The sequence below is a fragment of the Petaurus breviceps genome, unplaced genomic scaffold, assembly GCF_028583685.1.
Source record: "Petaurus breviceps papuanus isolate PSGF00001 unplaced genomic scaffold, PetGlider_PUasm1.0 90775, whole genome shotgun sequence".
Taxonomy (NCBI): domain Eukaryota; kingdom Metazoa; phylum Chordata; class Mammalia; order Diprotodontia; family Petauridae; genus Petaurus; species Petaurus breviceps.
The window spans coordinates 5,407,934-5,426,255 of NW_027187342.1; the positions used below are offsets into that span (position 1 = coordinate 5,407,934).

An 18,322-nucleotide genomic window follows, 5' to 3' on the forward strand; every position below is an offset into this window, starting at 1 on the left:
TAGCCTATGTCGGATTGCATGCTATCTTGGGGAGGGAACAGGGAGAGAGAAAAAATTCGGAATTCAAACTCTTATAAAGTGAATGTTAAAAACAAAACAAAACTACAGGTCAAAAAGAAAAGATTGCGAATTTTAATCTTCCTTACCTCTTCTCCCCCCCCCCCATCTGAAATAATCTGATTTCACTTTTAGTGCCAAACTGTTTGTAGGAAGAGTATCTGTCTATCCTTTTGGAAAGGAGGAGCTTATGGCATCTTTGACTCACCCCTGCTGCCCTCCAAGTGTCTTGCTCAGCCTTGTACCCAAGTGAGACATTTATTATGGCAGCGAAAGGCCTGCAGTTTCAGAGCATATCAGAGATACAGGTAATAATCACAATCAGTAAGGCCTATTCTAGCAGGGTTAAAAGGAGACACAGTAAACTTGGGCAACCTTGCTCTGATTTGGGAGGTAGAGATTTATTTTCTAGACTCCTTAAGTCTTTCTCTAGAGAATTCATTGTGTAAGTCTCTCTGACAGATTTATCCTGGGATCCTGTCATCAGTGGCTGTTTTCTCACTAGGCAGGTGGACGAAGAAAGCTGGGTAAAGGCAGCTGCTGGCTGAGAGGTCACAGTTGAACTTGTGCCACAGAACACACATAAATTGTAAATCTCCCAATGGGATTTTGCTCTTGCTTCTTCCTTGTTTAATTTTTTTTTTACAGTTGTATCTCTATTTGTCAGAGGCCTGGGCAATATTGTTTACAAAGGAAATTGGTAAAGGCCTGAAGTATATAGAACAGGTGCTTCTCACGAGGGTACAGGTAGATAACTGCAGATATTCACATGTAAGGGGGCCTGGAGGCAGGGAATCCAGTTCCTTCCACCAAAGTAGAATGACAAATTCCCATGATATTGGACCACTATGAAGAATTTGAGGGAGGGTGTGGGTTATACCACCCATGATTCTTTTATGACTTTATGTACCTCCCCTATAACTGAATTATCAACCTCTAGGTAAATTATGTATTCTATATAGTAATTTGTGCTTAGATCCAGAAGTGGGGAGAAAGACAGGAATTATGGGAAAGATTACAGAGTCACAAAAATCAAAGAATGTTCATGCCAAAGAGACCATCTTGGCAAGTTGCCTTCTTAGGGAAAACAAACAAACAAGGAAAACCTAGAAAGCTTCAATGTGTTCCCCAAAGTCACACAGTCACAATGGAGCTAAGGCTAGAAATTAAGTTCTTTGGTTTCCAATTCAATGTCAAAAATTGAAACAAAGCTATATTGTATTGAAATGATTTCTTCCTCCTTTAACCCCTGTATCCCTATCTAAAGATAAGATATCTTGAGTAAGAATCAGAGGAAAGTATAATCTGCACCCCTCCATCTCTACTCCACACAAACAAAACAAGGCACCCACAAGAAAATAATGGTAGTTATTGGAAAACTGAAACTCCTAAGTAGCTATTCAGACATTGGCAGCTTCTCCAAGTCCTTGCCCCAACATTTTAAGTGGCAGTTGTTCATGCCACTGTCCACACCTCTCAGAATGATGCCCTCTAAATATGTGAGTACTTATTTTTAGTATTTTCCAAGTAGTCCCAGCTGTTCTTAGGGCTGTACGCTTAGGGTGTAGTCCATGTTTTCCCCACTACTGTCAGGCTTTAGGAAATGTAATGTACAACCCTGTTATGCCAGGTCTTTTTAGTTTTAATGTATAGGTCTTTCAGAAAAGTTGAGGTAAAAGATAGCTTATGATTTCAGGACCTAAGATTTCAAAAGAGAAGATGGTTCCAGAGGCCCAGGAGGTTTTCCTAAATGAAATGCTGATGATATAATAATGAATTATCCCTAAAGGAGATGCAGCTATATGGGTGTGGGGGAGGAGAGAAAGAAGTTCCAATGAATTTATAAGCATTCGGTGAGTTTTTCCAGAAATATGATATGATTTTTAAAGTAGTGTATACAAAATATGAAAGCATGAGTACATGATTGAGGAAAAATGCAAAACAATAGTAGAATAGAGAAGATAGACAGGAAGACTACAGTTCAGGATGAACTGAGACTCATATAAAATTCTAAATATTAGAAAAAGGACTTTAAATTGGTGTTTGAAAGAAGATGAAAGATAAGAAAAGGATAGTTCCAATGTATAAGGGTAGATATTTATTGTTATAGGCAATGGGAGAGAAAGTGGAACTCATCAACTCTGATTTTGCTTCTCTCTTTTCCATCAAATAGTTCAGACAGGAAAAAATAAAACAAATCTCTTAAAGAAGAAATTGAAACCCAAGATAGATGAGGAGGTCACAAGAGAATAACGAACTTCCTTAAATGAGTTCAGTGCTTCTGGTCTGGAGCAATTACACTCAAAGGTACTGAAATAACTTGCAGATATGTGTAATAGCTGAACTACTGTAGGTGATTTTTGATGAAATCTAAAGAACTAGACAGATGCTAGGAGATTAACAATGAGACTGTGTTCTGGTTTTCTAAAAGAGGATCAGTTTCAGAAATTTTAGGTATATTATTGATCTTGACATCAACCCCAGGCAAAATTCTGGATGGTGATATTAAATAATAGTTTATAAAATACTTAGAGAAGAGATTAACACTAGGAACCAACCAGAATTCCCTAGGAATGCTAGTTTCATTTCTCTTTTTTGGATAAAGTCGTTAGACTACATCAGATAACATCTGTAGGTACAGTATGGCTGGATTTTTGTATAGCATGTGACACAGTCTCTTATGCTTGAGGATAAGATGGTAATGAGATGGCAAAATGTGTGCTGGATTATGTTATTGTAAGATAGAATCAAAATGTATTGAATTACCATACTTAAAGAATGCTGAGTAATGGATCAAGTCTAACCTAGAGACTCTTTCAGGGGTTTGCTATAGAGCTTTGATCTTGCTATTCTCATTAACATGTTTTTATCAGTAATCTTGTGTGATATGAGAATTCCATGATATTCCCTCCCTCCCTTTGTTCTTTGTCTATCTCATCAATGCACGATGGAGAAAGAGGTGGAAAGAAGAAAAAAATGAATACTTGATAATTGTTTTTAAAAAAGATAAAAATATAGCGGACATATTTATCAAACAGGTGAATGATGTGAAGTAGCCAAGAATTACAGATATATTAGGTGACAGAATATTAAAAACTCTTAACAGGTCAGAATTAAATATTAAATCTATCAAGATGAAATTGGACAAGAATGAATACAAAATAATACCACATCTAGGGTTATATCCCAAAGAGATAATAGAAGTGGGAGGAAGACCCATATGTACAAAAATGTTTATAGCAGCTCTTTTTGTGGTGGCAAAGAATTGGAAATTAAGGGGGTGCCCATCAATTGGGGAATGGCTGAACAAGTTGTAGTATATGCATGTTATGGAATACTATTGTGCTATAAGAAACGAGGAGCAGATGGTCTTCATATTTACCTGGAGAGGTTTATACGAACTGATGCTGAGTGAGAAGAGTAGAACCAGGAGAAATTTGTACACAATTACAGACACAACGTATGTGTGATGACCAGCTTTGATAGACTGGACTCTTCTCAGCAATGCAGTGATATAAGTCAATCCCAAAAAGACTCATGATGGAGAGAAATATGTGCTTCCAGAGAAAGAACTAGAAAGAACTGAGTTTATATCCAGGTGGAAGCAAAATACCTGATCTTTTTCCTTCTCTTGTTTGGTTTTATGTCCTCTGTACCATTTTTCATTCCATCTGATACAATCCATCTTTATAACCTGATTAATGTATAATGTAAAAGTATTTACAGATCCTGTACTTGACTATATGCCGCCATGGAGGGAAGAGGAGGGAGGGGGACAAAATGCGAAACTCAAGGAATTGTGGAATTGAATCCTGTAAACTAAAAGGAAACAAATAAATTAATTTTAAAAAAAGATTCCCTGTCCTGGTTGTGCTGAAAAACTGTTACCCCAACAGTTTGTCTACATGGAGCAAGTAAATTATTTAACACTAAAAAAATAAAACAAAAACAAACAAAAAAAAGAGTTGTGTCAGAAGTGCTAAAGTCCAGAATGAGATGAAGTTGACAAGGAATATGGAAGATAGTGATTTTAAATGGTCTACTTTAGAGGATTAGGTCTTAATCAGGGTTAGAACCATTGTGCTAGGGATGTGAGCTGATGCTAAGAGATAATGGTGAAAAGGCTGAATTAAGCCACACATTTTCCTCCTATTTTCTCTAAATGGCCAAGGAGAATGATCTTTAGACTGGGAAAGATTAGATGAAAATTATAAGTAAGGAGATAGATGGCATCTGGCTATCCTCAAAGAGTTCAGCTTAACAGGCTGAGACAAACTATATCCTAGAACACTAAAAGAATAGGAAGATGTGATTTTTGAGTCACTGCAAGGAGTTTTTGAAAGATCTTGAAGAATATGAGGGGTGCAGTAGGACTGGAGATGGGCAAATGTTACCTTAATTTTCAAAAAAAGGGACTAGGGTAGAATCTACAAACCATAAACAAATGAGCTCAACTTAATGCCTGGTATAATTCTAGAATACACTGGAGAGTGGTTTGTGGGAATTTAGAAAAGGAATCAGTGATTACCAAAAGCCAATATGGAATCACTAAGCACGATTCATATTACACTAGCCACTATGTGGAGCAGTGAATAGAATGATGGCTCTGAAGTCAAATATAGCCTCAGGCACTTACTAGTTGTATCTTACCCTCTATCTGTATCAGTTTTCTCATCTATAAAATGGGTATAACACCTCCCTCCCAGAGTTGTCATAAAGATCAAATAAGATAATATCAGTAAAATGCCTGGCAACCTTGAAGTACTCCATAAATACTTTTATTATAATTATATCCTTTTTGAAAAACAAAACAAGGTAATAGGTCTGAAAGTTAGTGGAATGCTACAGACATAACTCTAGACTCACTCTGTCCTCCAATTTGTACTCAGAGGTTAGGTTTCCACAGAGATGAAGCAGTCATCAGGATCCTAGGACAAAGGGGACTGGGGATAGATATGGTCCTCCTTCTCTTATAGCTTCTGAGCCCTCACCTGGAAACCCTACTTTATCTTAACAAATCATCCATATGACTTAATCTCAACAAAGACATTTACTCAAGAGGCCAAGCAAGAATATTATTTATATGACATTGCATCCAATCCTACCCTCCTTCCTATTCTTCTGCAACCCTGTACTTCCTCAGAACCTCTTTGGGATGGCTAGGAGATTGGAAGGCCTGATACCACCAAGAGGTGTCTTTTATCCCTCGTCTCCTTTCTTTACCTAGAGCCACTCAGAATTGATCTGGGCCACTTGACTGCTCACCAAACTTAGATGATATGAGAATCACCAACTTCATTTCAGTGAGATGGAAGATCTTTCATCATCCAGGCCTAACCCTCTGCCCTTCCACTTGCTCCTTAAGGTCCTTCAAGATTTACCATATGTTTTGCCTTTGGAATTCTCCACTGCAAGACTGCTCCACTGCCACTCCACTTCCAGATTGGGTTTGAGACAATATTTGTAAAGCAGTTAATACAGTGTCTGACATAGAGAAAGTGCTATAGAAATGCTTACTCCCTTCCCACCCACCCCCACCTTCCCTCAGCTAGGTGCTCTATTCTTGACTAGATAGTTTCTTCCTTGATTTATTTGTTTGTTTAAGACAAAAGGAGTTTATTAGCACACTGATGCATCTAGCAGTAGGAGTGCATCTGGGAACCAGATTCGAACTGTCACTACTTTTGTAGAACGGAGTAAAATGATTTCCACATAAGGGCCATCCCTTCCTCAAAGACAAAGGGGCATATTCATATATTCAGCGTTGATTCAGTTAAAGGTATGGCTAGCATGTTGCATTAGATGTTCATAAGTACTGGACTCTCCTGTTCTGCTAAACCCAAGGCCTCAAAGCAGGTCACAAAGAGTAAACAAGAAATACAAAGATAACAGTTGAGGGCCTAGGTCCTTAATTATGGTCCAAAAAACAAGTGACTAAAGACCACTGGTTTGTGTTAGGGTCCTCTTTCAACTTATTTGGGTCCAGGAGACTATCAGGGTTGCTTTCTCTGCTAGGTTGAGATCAATCATAGAGATCTTCACATGAGAATGATGTATCATGCTCATCTGCCTGGTAACATTGTGTAATGTAATGCCAAGGAAAGGCAACTTCCCAGGTTCAAAATACCAGCATAGGTGCTCTCTATTTTATTCAGTAACAAACCCAGAACAGAGAAGATCAAAACATGACATCATTCAAAATACAGCATTTACTAAGTGTGATTAAATAATCTCCAAGGACTACCCCACCCCAGGACTTTCCAATCATTCAATCAATTACAAAGTCCCAGTTCTAAATACTACTCCACCCCTAGGCTATACCTTTATTTGGTCCACCACAAAACCCCTCTTCTCAAATGGAGATTATTTTCCAAACATAGGTAAAGTACCTTCATTTGTCAATCACAGAGCACAATAAGGTCAAAAGTTCCCCACCCCTAGGATCACAATTGAATCTACCCCAGAGTTACATCAAGTTTAAACACAGCACTTAATACCCAAATGGAGGTCTTTTCTTCATCTTGACACGAGGCAAGTTCTCAGCAATCTTAGTTCCTGGGGAGACAAGGCTTAGCAAGGCCATAAGATACATTGCCAGTCCCTTCATGAATTTATCCTCTGTCTGTAGAACAGTCCTAGAACCCCTGAACACATTAGCAAAGCCCTCTCCCAGGATTTCTGTAAACATACAACAAGAAAATCCTTCTTCAGGGCTTCTGAACCAACAGAAAGGCTCCCAGACCCCTGCAACAACAGCACTGTCCCTCACCAGTGGACAGTATTCACTCTGTCTGCAGGACAGTCTCCAGACCCCTGCAACAACAGTACTGTCCCTCACCAGTGGACAGTATTCACTCTCTGTCTGCAGGACAGTCTCAGGCCTTCTTAGCGAACAGCCAGGTTCCAGGACTTCTTCAACAAAAGGACAGTCTTTCACCAGTGGACAAATCTGGCAAAATAACATCAAAACAGACAGACAAAGTACCAGCAAAACAGCCATGTCTCCTCAGTCCTTGGCATCTCAGGGGGCAGGTCTCAAAAGTCCAGGGCAATTCAAAGCGGCCACCAGCAATTCTCTTAGTCTCTCTCTCTCCACAAGGTGCTGCTACCAAAAAAGATCTTCCGCCTCTCTCTTGTGTCTCCAAATCTACGTCACCAGCTCCTCCCAATTCAGGACTTTCTTTTCACATCAACAAGCCCATCCCACAGGTGGGATTAACAAACTCTGGGTTTTAACACAATCAATTTGAAAACCAAGCCAATACAGGGGAATCTTTAATTGCCATTACTATCACACATTGGTGGTAGTATGATTGGTTGGCAGGATCTGGAAAAGCACCATACCCATGCCCTGACTGGTTTCTGTATACCAAAACATGCCTGTATCCCATACACTCTGGAAGTTCAATAAAGTCAATCTGCAGGTGTTCAAGTGGTAGGGCTTCCCACTTTCTTCCTCTTTTATCACAGTTTTCTTCTATGAAGAGTTAAACAGTTGACAAGAAAGGTAGCTAGAGACCAAGTGATGGGCCTCTGCCTAAACACTGTGGGTAAGCCATGAGTGGAGAACTTGAAATACAAGGGCAAAATTTCCTAAATCAGTATCAGTTCAACCAGACATGATAGAGAACTAAAATATTAGGTAAAAGATCCATAATATACACAAATAATAAAGCAAGCAAGGTTACAATAGAGGGAACAAAGAAACCCAATATAAATGTAGCTTTAGGGGTGTTAAGTCCTTTGGCAGTGTCCATGATCTTTAGGAGTCTGGCAAGCACTCCCTGTGCATCTCTCAAATAGCTGTGTATTGGTCAGGGTAGGTTATTGGAGATATTTCCTCTATCATATCCATATCATATCTACGTCACTTGTGGAGATTTTCTAGGTAATGCTACTAAAGCCTGCTAGTGATAAGACAGTATTACTTCGTAAAATGTGACAAAAATCTAATCAATTTGGATTTCTAGTAATTAGTTCATGTGGTGCAATTCAGTTCAGACACCATGGATCTAATCCTATTAACAACCTAGCTATAAGAAGAACACCAAGTTAGGAACCCACAATTCCCCTGAAACTTCAGAGGATTTCCATTTTTGCATAGCACTTGCTCTTTCTATCTTTTCTAAACACTATATCTGATATGGACAATGCTGTCAGCAGGCTGAAGGAAGAATCTTAAAAGGATCTATGAGGGCCTGAGAGAGAAAATGAGCACTCCTGTCACTTAATATTATCAGACAAATTTCAAAATAGGAAAAAAATTGTTTTAAATTTCTTTACAATTATTGATGCAATTTTATATCTAAAAACCTTAATACAATTTTAGAACTTATTACTAAAATATACTCAAAGCCTATATTTTCTTTCTTTTTTTTGCCTTTTTGGAGGGCAGTTGGGGTTAAGTAGCTTGCCCAAGGTTACATGACCAGTTATTTTGTGTGGGTATTAAGTATCTGAGGCCGGAACTGATTCTGGGTCCTCCCGACTCTGGGACCAGCACTCTTACTCACTGCGCCACCTAGTCGCCCCCTTTCATAGATAATTTTGAAAATCAAAGCAAGTGAGCAGGAGAAGTTGCTGTTGTTGTTGTTTTTGTAATACTAAATCTATTAATAAATAGATAAATACTAAAACACTTGACTTATTATAATAGGGTGCAAGTATGAAAGATCTTAATATTTTTAGTCTTAACTTATTATCAAGTACCTGTTCTAAACAAGTGAGTTCATAGGCTTAACATCCCCTTGTTACAGTTAACTCCAATTTCTTTAAAAAAAATTATCTATGAAAGGAAAAAAGAAAGACAAATTTATGACAATATTGAGACTGTCCCTTCAAAGGCACAAACTGACTTGACATAAGCCACAACTGGGGAAACATTCCCTTAACTCTGATTCCATGTAAGAATCATAGTTAATATCCAATCATATAGCAAAGTTCAACATTATCCACAGGGTATCTTATCCAGGCTCATACTTAAGCAGGTGGGAAATTTTCTCTTCATAAAGGAACTAGAACAATAGGTATAAAACTGCACATACCTTTTTGACCCAGAAATACCACTCCTGGGTCTGTATTCCAAAGAGATTTTTAAAAAGAAAAGATATTTGTAATAGCTCTTTTTTGAGTTGGCAAAGAATTGGAAATTGAGAAGATGCCCATCAATTGGGCATGGCTGAACAAGTTGTGCTATATGATTGTTATAGAATACTATTGTGCTATAAGAAATAACAAGCAGGATGCCTTTGAAAAATCCGGAAAGACTTCCATGAACTGATGCAAAGTGAAGTAAGCAGAATCAAGAGTACATCATTGTATTGTATGAGCAATATTGTATAATGACCAACTAGGAATGACTTAGCTATTTTTAGCAATACAATAATGTAAGAAAATTCTGGATTCATGATGAAAAATGCTGTTCACCTCCAGAGAAAGAACTGATGGAAAGAACTGAATGCAGATGGAAGCATAATTTTTTAAACTTTATTTTTCTTGAGTTTTTTGTCTGTTTTCTTTTACAACATTATCAATATGGAAATATTTTACATAATCTAACATGTATAGCCTATGTAAAAGTGTTTGCCTTCATAATGGGGTAAGGGAAGAAAGAGAAGGAGGAGACAATTCAGAACTCAAAAATTTTAAAAATGAATGTTAAATGTTTTTCACATGTAATTGGAAAATAATAAAATATTTTTTTTAAATCCAGTAGAATGGGGGTGGCTAGGTGGTGCAGTGAATAGATCACCAGCCCTAGAGTCAGGAGGATCTGAGTTCAAATCCAGCCTCAGACACAGTACTTACTAGCCGTGTGACCTTGGGCAAGTTACTTAACCCCAATTGCCCTGCATTCCCCCCTCCAAAGAGTAAAATACCCCAAACAAAACAGTAGAATGGAAACTCCTTGAGGTCACAGACTGGTTTGCTTTTGTGCCTGGAATATAATAGTTGCTTAATAAATGCTTGCTGTTTCTTTGATTTATAAAGGGAAATAGCACAATAGAGAAACTGAATCAAGAGGATCTTACCTTTGCCCATTCAAGGTTGTCTGCTCAAGTTTTCCCAGGCACAGACATCCACCTGTAAGAAGTTCTCAGACCACACTCCCCTTGGGCAGCACATAACATTCCTCTTGAGTGGTAGGCTTTGACAATGACAATTCAGACAATTATAACTGAAATAAAAACTCAGAACAATAGCAAATAACAGACCCAGTAGTTTTTACCTCAAGTAGAAAAATTTCACTAATCACAGCTTAGGATTAGATTATTATCATTTTTCTTACATTGCAAAAAGAGTTAATAATGAGCACATATAAGGGTATTTTATATATCCATTTACAAATTAAGAATAACCACATTCTGGAGTTTCATATATACAGTGAATATGTGATAATGGATTCAAAACCCTAGAAAAATGCTGACTACAGTAAGCCTCCAATCTATTGTCTATCAACCCCTAAGGCAAAAATGATATCTTTGAATCTAAGGTTTGTTATTACTAAATTGACTCAAAGACATAACTTCAATTTACAGGTATAATTTCATAATTTTTACAAATGATAGCCAAATAATCTATCAGATAAAACTCACTCTTGGTTATAAGCAAACTTGTAAGTTTCCCCACTTTGTCTAGGAGTGGTCCTAGTTTCTCATACTTCATTACTTAAATTACAACATGTTGTCAGCAGAATTGATAAGATCTTACAACCCTACCCAAATAGAAAGTCCTAAAAACTTCACAGATTGGGACAATTTAAGAGGTCTTTGCTACTTTAACCTCAAATAGTTATCCATCTTAAAGCTGGACAGTTTTCACACATTTTGAACAGTTCAGTTCCTAATCTAACAATATCAAGATTAAAAGAGAAGTTACTTTGGTCTCTGTGGCTCAATCAGTTAGTACATTTGGCTGTTAACCAAAAGGTTGGTGGTTCGAGCCCACCAAGGGATGCACCATTTTAAAAACCACCTATGTCTCCAAGTGAAAAGAACTGGAGCGGCTAGGTAGTGCAGTGAATAGAGCACCGGCTCTGGAGTCAGGAGGTCCTGAGTTCAAATCTGGCCTCAGACACTTAACACAAAAAACTAGCCATGTGACCTTGGGCAAGTCACTTAACCCCAATTGCCTTCAAAAAGGCAAAAAAAAAAGTAGGGCGGCGAGGTGGTGCAGTAAGTAAAGCACTGGCCCCGGAGTCAGGAGGACCCAAGTTCAGTTCCAGCCTCAGACACTTAACATCCACACAAAAAAACTAGCCGTGTAACCTTGGGTAAGTTACTTAACCCCAATCGCCCTCCAAAAAGCAAAAAAAAAAAAAAAAAAAAAAAGAGAAGTTACTTTTCTAACACCATTTCTAATGTAATAGTTTCCCAAATTTCAAAGTACAAGAAAAATTAGGAGCCTAACAATAACATAAGCAATATTATGGATTCTAAAAATTTAACACAGAACTTTTTATCAGTCAAATAATATTAGTCATTTGAATATATTTCTTAATCTTCTTATATAGGAATCACCATCTATTTGGCATTCTATTCCAATTACAATCAAAACCCAGACTAGAGTACTTACATTTAATAAATTAATAACAGCTAGCATTTGTATAGTGCCTACCATGTGCCAGGGACTGTAGTAGGGAATTTGCAATTATTACATCATTTAATCCTGACAACAACCATGGGAATCTCCTCTGGATGCCTGGGTTCTATTATTATTTTCCCCTTTACAGATGAGAAAACAGGTAAACAGAGAATTTACTTGCTTGACGTCATACAACTAATACATTCCTAAGACTGGATTTCAAACTCAGGCTTTCCTGATGCACACATTTTCTAAGCATATAGCCTTAGTGTAAAATAGCAAATATATTTTGCACAAATGTTCTGATTTACCACAATTATGTTACTAAAACCACATTGTAATTTAGTTTCAGGCCAAACTTTGACCATATTAAATCTGGATGTATAATCACAAATGTTAACTTTCAAAATCTCAATTTTCCTAAGGGGCATTGGCTGCCAGCACCCCAAATTATAGAGCCCACTACTTTTAGTTAGCTCACTTTCAAAGATCTTGGTGACAATCCAGGTTTCACAATATGGAAGGCAAATCAGACACTAAGGGTCCTAAAAACCCTTCAGATTCATTTAAAATTATTCAATGAGCCAAATCAATTCCTTTGTGTTCTAATGTAACCCCTCCAGGAACACAGTGAATAATGACCTCAAAATTCTGCCAATTTTTTTTTACTTCCTTAACTTCGTTTTCCTTCTCCTTTCTTTTTTTTTTTTCTAAAGGTCCTTCAGGTTTGGTTCTTAAGGGTGCCATGGTCTTTAGTGCTCTGAGAAATCTGGATTGTGTGGAGGTCCTTTGCAAACTGGTATCTCTAGTGGATGTGGTTATTAGGGATAGTATCAGTTTGAAAATCACAGTACCAATAAGCTATTTGCCTGGGTTCTAGATTTTCAGGTCTGGTTTTTAGCATGTGCAGCTGACAGTAATCAAAGGTCACATATTTATCTGGCCAAATTTGTTTCCCACAATTTTCTATTTGTCTAGGCCAGTCCTTGCTGAACATTCCCAGGTGAACTGGCAGTTTTCCTTTTTCCCAAGCTTTTAACAGCTTGCCTAAGTGGGAGTTGGCAAGGGACTTACCCTGGCCTGATCCCATAATAATGCCAGTGTTCCTTGCCTTTCTGTCCCTTGACAACCTAATGTTGGGCAAGACCAGTTATTCACTACTGCCTTCTTCGTGTAGTGCCATTCTTTATCTTCATGTACAAACAAGGGACAATCAAATTTGGTCTTGGAACCTATTTATTCTTATCCTTCTTGAGTTTGGGGAATTTAATTCTCTGACCACTTCGCAGCTGACTAACCACTGAGAGAGTTCCGTCTGACCCATGATCAGACAAAAGTTTGAGTGTTGCCTGTAGAGTCAGACAGTGGGCTCACCCAGTGATAGTCATGTGAGTGAGTGGTCCCTTCATGGTTGTCAGGACTGTTAAAAGAAATCTTGGTGGGGTGGCCAGGTGGTGCAGCGAGTAAGAGTGCTGCCCCTAGCGTCAGGAAACCTGGGATCAGTTCTGGCCTCAGATACTTGGCACCCACACAAAAATAACTGGCTGTGTAACCTTGAGCAAGTTACTTAACCCCGGTTGCTTTAAAAAAAAAAAAAGAAATCTTGGTTTGGACCTTGCTCTGATCAATAAGGCAAACTCAGGAAATAAAAAATGAAAAGGAGTTTATTAGCACACCAAGGTGTCAAGCAGATGGAGTGTGGCCTAGACAGTTCCTTTATTAGACTGAGAAACTTCTCTGAAGGGTTGAGGCATTTCTGTGGAGTCTTTAATCTTCTTTTCTGGAATGGGCCATGATTACTTTGGGCCAGGCTTCTTCATCACCAGGATCATCCTTTACTCATTCAGAAAGGGCAGACCCATAAACTCAGATTTGCAGAATCTTCTCCACTTCTTCCTTCTTTAGTGGAATATGAACAATGTCCACCTTCAAGGCAGCAGACGGCCATACAGGGAGGTATTGCCTTTCTTCCCCATAGTTTTTAGGTCCTTTCTTAGACCAGTCATTCCTGGGTCAGGGCGGGATTGCCTTTCTTCCCCATAGTTTTTAGGTCCTTTCTTAGACCAGTCATTCCTGGGTCAGGGCGGGAGAGAGAAAACCCACCCTATCTTATAGTGAGCAATCAAACGCTAATCCCTACTAGCTAAGGCATAACTAGTCAAGGCACATTTTCCCAAAATCATAAAATCATTGTGAGGTCCAGGGTTCACCAGTTATTAACTCTAACGTTTATAGTTGGTAATATGCAAATGAGCAGCTGGTAAAAAGGTAACTGCAGCTGATTTCGCCTCGTATGCATTGTCTCTAAATTCTATCCATGCCTCACTTCTTTGTCTTTCCCCTTTTAAACTGTGAAAATTGCCCTAGTTTGAAAGGGGCCTACCTTTAGGTTTAGACTTTAGCAAAGTATGGACAAAAATACCTCATATTCTCCTTAATGATAAGATGGAAAGATATTGACTAGATATTACAATTAAGTGGATTTGTTGAGTGATCTGGCCTAAAACTTAGTTCTTAATAATGGGGCAATGTCTACTTGAACAAAAGTCTCTAGTGGAATACTTCAGGGATCTGTCACTTACCTTGTAGTAGTCAATATTCTTATCAACAACCTGAATAAAGGAAAATATAATATATTTGTTTAATTTGCACATTGCATAGAGATTGGAAAAATTTATTTCTAGGCAGTTCATTTCAGAAGCAGCACAGACAAACTGGAGCTTTTCCAGAAGAGGGCTCCCAAGATGGTGAGAATATTATGGAAAATGCCATATGAAATTTGGTTAAATGAACTTATGTTCAGCATATAGAAGAGAACACTTAAGGAGTATGGGATAGTCATGATACATATTGGTCAGCTTGACTTTGAAGAGCAGAACTAGGAAGAGTGAGTGGAAATTAAAGGAGGGAGGGTGATGTAGACTTGATGAAAGGAAAGATTTCCCATCATTTAGAACTGGCTAAAATAGGAATGGACTGCCTCAGTAATTAATTGTTCTCCTTCCTTTGAGATTTTCAAGTACGGGCTAGATCAGTGGTGTCAAATTCAAATAGAAATGGGGACCACTAATCATACATAAAGGTATCTTCTGGCTGAATATAGTCTTAGAAAACCACATATAACACTATCTATGTTTTATTGTATTTTATCTATTCTTTTTTTGGAGGGAGGAAGGCAAGACACCTGGGGTTAAGTGACTTGCCCAAGGTCCCACAGCTAGTTGTGTCAAGTGTCTAAGGTCAAATTAGAACTCAGGTCTTCCTGACTCCAGGTCTGGTGCTCTATTCACTGCACCACCTAGCCACCCCCTTTTTTATTCTTAAAATTTCATAATTTAATTTTAATCTGGTTCGGGCCAGTCAGGAGTGTTGCAAGCTGCATATGGTCCATGGGCTACAAATGTACTTGTTAATGTGTTATACTAGGGATCTTTGTCAAGTGACTTAGAATGGAAGGACCTTGAGATCCCTTCCAGTTCTTAGAGGCTATGATTCTTATGTTGATTAGACTAAATATCCTTTTTGATTCCTGCAAACTCCAAGATTCTAAAACTTTTATGATGAGAATATAATTCTGGATACTTTGACTGTTGTCCTCAATAGTGTATTTTTAAATAACAAGTCCCTTGTATCATTCCCCTTCATCTATAAATTGAGATTTCATATCTCTTATTTAGAGCTATTAATATTTTAAAATCTACTACTGATTAGTTTTGGTAGCCCATGCAATCATATTAAAAATGAAACCCATGTAGGTAAAACAGCAATTTTTATTATTGGTTGGAGCATAGAATAAAATACATTAACTTAAACCTGCAACCCTCCCACTCCCCTGTCTTGCTACGTGAAGCCCCCCACATGGTTTGAATGGAACCACGGTAGGAGGGTATGATAGAAGTTGAAAAGGCACCACAACCCAAAAAGTAGTCTGAGTTCAAGAATTAAGAGCCCAAAGTAGGAGCAAAGGTGTTCAAAAGATAGACTTAATCTAAGTCTGAAGACTTCCACTGGATTTTGCTGGCTGGCTAGGACTGGCTATGAATCTGACTCTCAAAAAGAGATGAAGTATCCCTTGAAGCAATGGCTGAAAGAGCATAAACCTCCCTTTAAGAGGGACAAGCCACATAGCAGCTAGAATTCAACAAAATACCTGCGCATGGCACAAAAAACAGTTTAATATTTGGAAAATGTACCACAAAGTCAGGCAGATGACAGTGCTGCAGAAGACAAGCAGATGTAAACACTGCTGAGAATGCCTTAACAGTACAAATAATTATCTTCCAGATCAAGAAACATCTTGATGACATGCCCAGAGTGGAGGAAACCAGTGACTCTGTAAGGAGAGTGCCAAGCATCAGAGTCAGAAATGGAGGAGGGTTTCTGCTGAGATGCAACCCTGGGAGCAGGAGTTTCCCTTTCTATACGTATTCCATATATTTGTGTGCTATTCTTGGAACATATTTATTTCCTGGTTATGCATGTTTCCAACATATGTTCTCTCTCCTACTACTGGTATGGGGACCTTTGGAAGAATGTGTTCCTGTGAATGGTGGAGAGGGGCTTTCCTTGTAATTTGTTCTACTATATTGTGTATCCTTGGGCAAGTTCACTTATTCTTTTGGGGCCTTGGTTTCCTTATTTGTAAAGTTGAGGTTGTTGGACTAGATGGGTTCTGAAGACTCTTGTAGTTCTTTATTATGATTGTAATTGGAAATGTCTTTTGCTTTGTGTCCATGTATCCTCTGACTTGCCTGGTAAAAGAAATATTGGTGGGGACTCATGTACTGGGGGTTTCCACTCAAAGTGTATCTTTAACCTGAGATAGCTTTCATGGGGTACTTGAGTGAAGGGGTGGGCATGGCTGGACTAAGAAATTAAATTTTCTTTCTAGAAAGAACCTTTGATTGCATTGTTTACATTGTTGATTACTATACAGCATAACAAGAGTTAATTTTGAGACTCTGAATACTTGGATGGAGGAGGGAGTTTCCAATAGAAGAGGAAATGAGGATAGTATAATAATTTTAAAAATTAGATAGCACTTTTAAGGTTTACAAAGCACTTTACTAATATCAACCCTGTGAGGTTCATAGTACAAGTATTTTTTAATTTCATTTTTATAGATGATCAAACCAAAATCCAGCAAGGTTAAGTGACTTCCCTAAGGTCTCACAACCAGGGAATTTGGAGGGTATATTTGGACTCAGGTTTCCTAGCACAGAGACCAGCATATTTCCTGCTCTGCTACACTGTTGCTTCTTGAACAATCAACTAGAGAGCTTTATTGAGATTTCTGGGCTGCTTTTCTCTTACAGAAAATAGCTAACAGACCAATATCTTATACCACATACTAAGATAAGGTCAAATTGGGTATATGATTTAGATATAAAGGATGATACCATAAGCAAATAAGGAGAGCAAGGAATAGTTTACCTGTCAGATCTATGAAGCGGGGAAGAATTTATGACCAAATAAGAGATAAGCATTACAAGATATAAAATGGATAATTTTGATTATCTTAAATTAAGAAGGTTTTACACAAACAAAACCAGTGCAACCAAGATTAGAAGGAAAGCAAATAACTGGGAAAATGTTTTTACAAGTGTCTCTGATAAAGGCCTAGTTTCTCAAATATATAGAGAACTGAGTCAAATTTATTAGAATACAAGTGATTCCCCAAATGATAGATGGTCAAAGGATATGGACAGTTATTTCAGATGAAGAAATCCAAGATATCTATATTTATATGAATAAACACTCTGTCACTATTGATTAGAGAAATGCAAATTAAAACAACTCTGTAGTATCACCTCACACCTATCAGATTAGCTAAAATGACAGAAAAGAAAAATGATGAATATTGGAGGATATGCGTGAAAATTGGGACACTGGTGCACTGTTGGTGTTTTGAACTGATCCAACAATTCTGGAGAATAATTTGGAGCTTTGCTCAAAAGACTAAAAAATGTGTGCTCGTTTTTCCAGCAATACTACTACTAGGCTATATCCCAAAGAGATTTTTTTAAAAAGGTGGGGGAAAGGACTATTTATACAAAAATATTTATAGTGGCTCTTTTTTATGGTGGCAAAGAATTGGAAGTCAAGGAAATGCCCTTCAGTTGGGAAATAGCTGAACAACTTATAGTAAGTGATTGTAATGGAATACTATTGTGCTATAAGAAATGATGAGCAGGCTGATTTCAGAAAAAAAAAAACCTGGAAAGATTTATACAAACTGATGCAAAGTTCAGTGAGGAGAACCAGGAAAACATCATACACAGTAACAGCAATATTATATGTTGATCAACTGTGAATGACAGCTATTCTCAGAAATACAATGATCCACAACAATTCTAAAGGACTCAGGATAAAAAATACTATCTACCTCCAGAGAAAGTACCAATGGAATCTGAATGCAGATTGAAGCATACTATTTTTCACTTGTTTATTTTTCTTTTGCTCTATGTCTTCTTTCACAACATGATTAATATGGAAATATGTTTTGCATGATTGTACATGTGAAACATATGTCAAATTGCTTACCATCTCAGTGAGGGGAAAAGGTGAGGGAGGGAGGCAGAAATTTGAAACTCAAAAATTTTTCAGTGTGTGTGTGAGAGAGAGAGAGGAGGAGAGAGAGAGAGAGAGAGAGAGAGAGAGAGAGAGAGAGAGAGAGAGGGGG

At 37.9% G+C, this 18,322-nt stretch overlaps 1 long non-coding RNA gene across 2 annotated transcripts in view; it reads left to right on the forward strand.

Annotated features, from left to right (window-relative positions):
- Positions 1–1,623: 1,623 nt before the first annotated feature.
- LOC138146933 (uncharacterized) overlaps positions 1,624–18,322 on the forward strand; it is a 164,354-nt gene continuing 147,655 nt past the window's right edge. The window contains exons 1-2 of one of the 2 annotated variants that reach the window (XR_011164649.1): positions 1,624–1,910; positions 2,231–2,364. This is a non-coding gene — a long non-coding RNA (uncharacterized lncRNA). The remainder of the gene's footprint in view (positions 1,911–2,230; positions 2,365–18,322) is intronic. The other variant, XR_011164648.1, reaches the window with a different exon arrangement.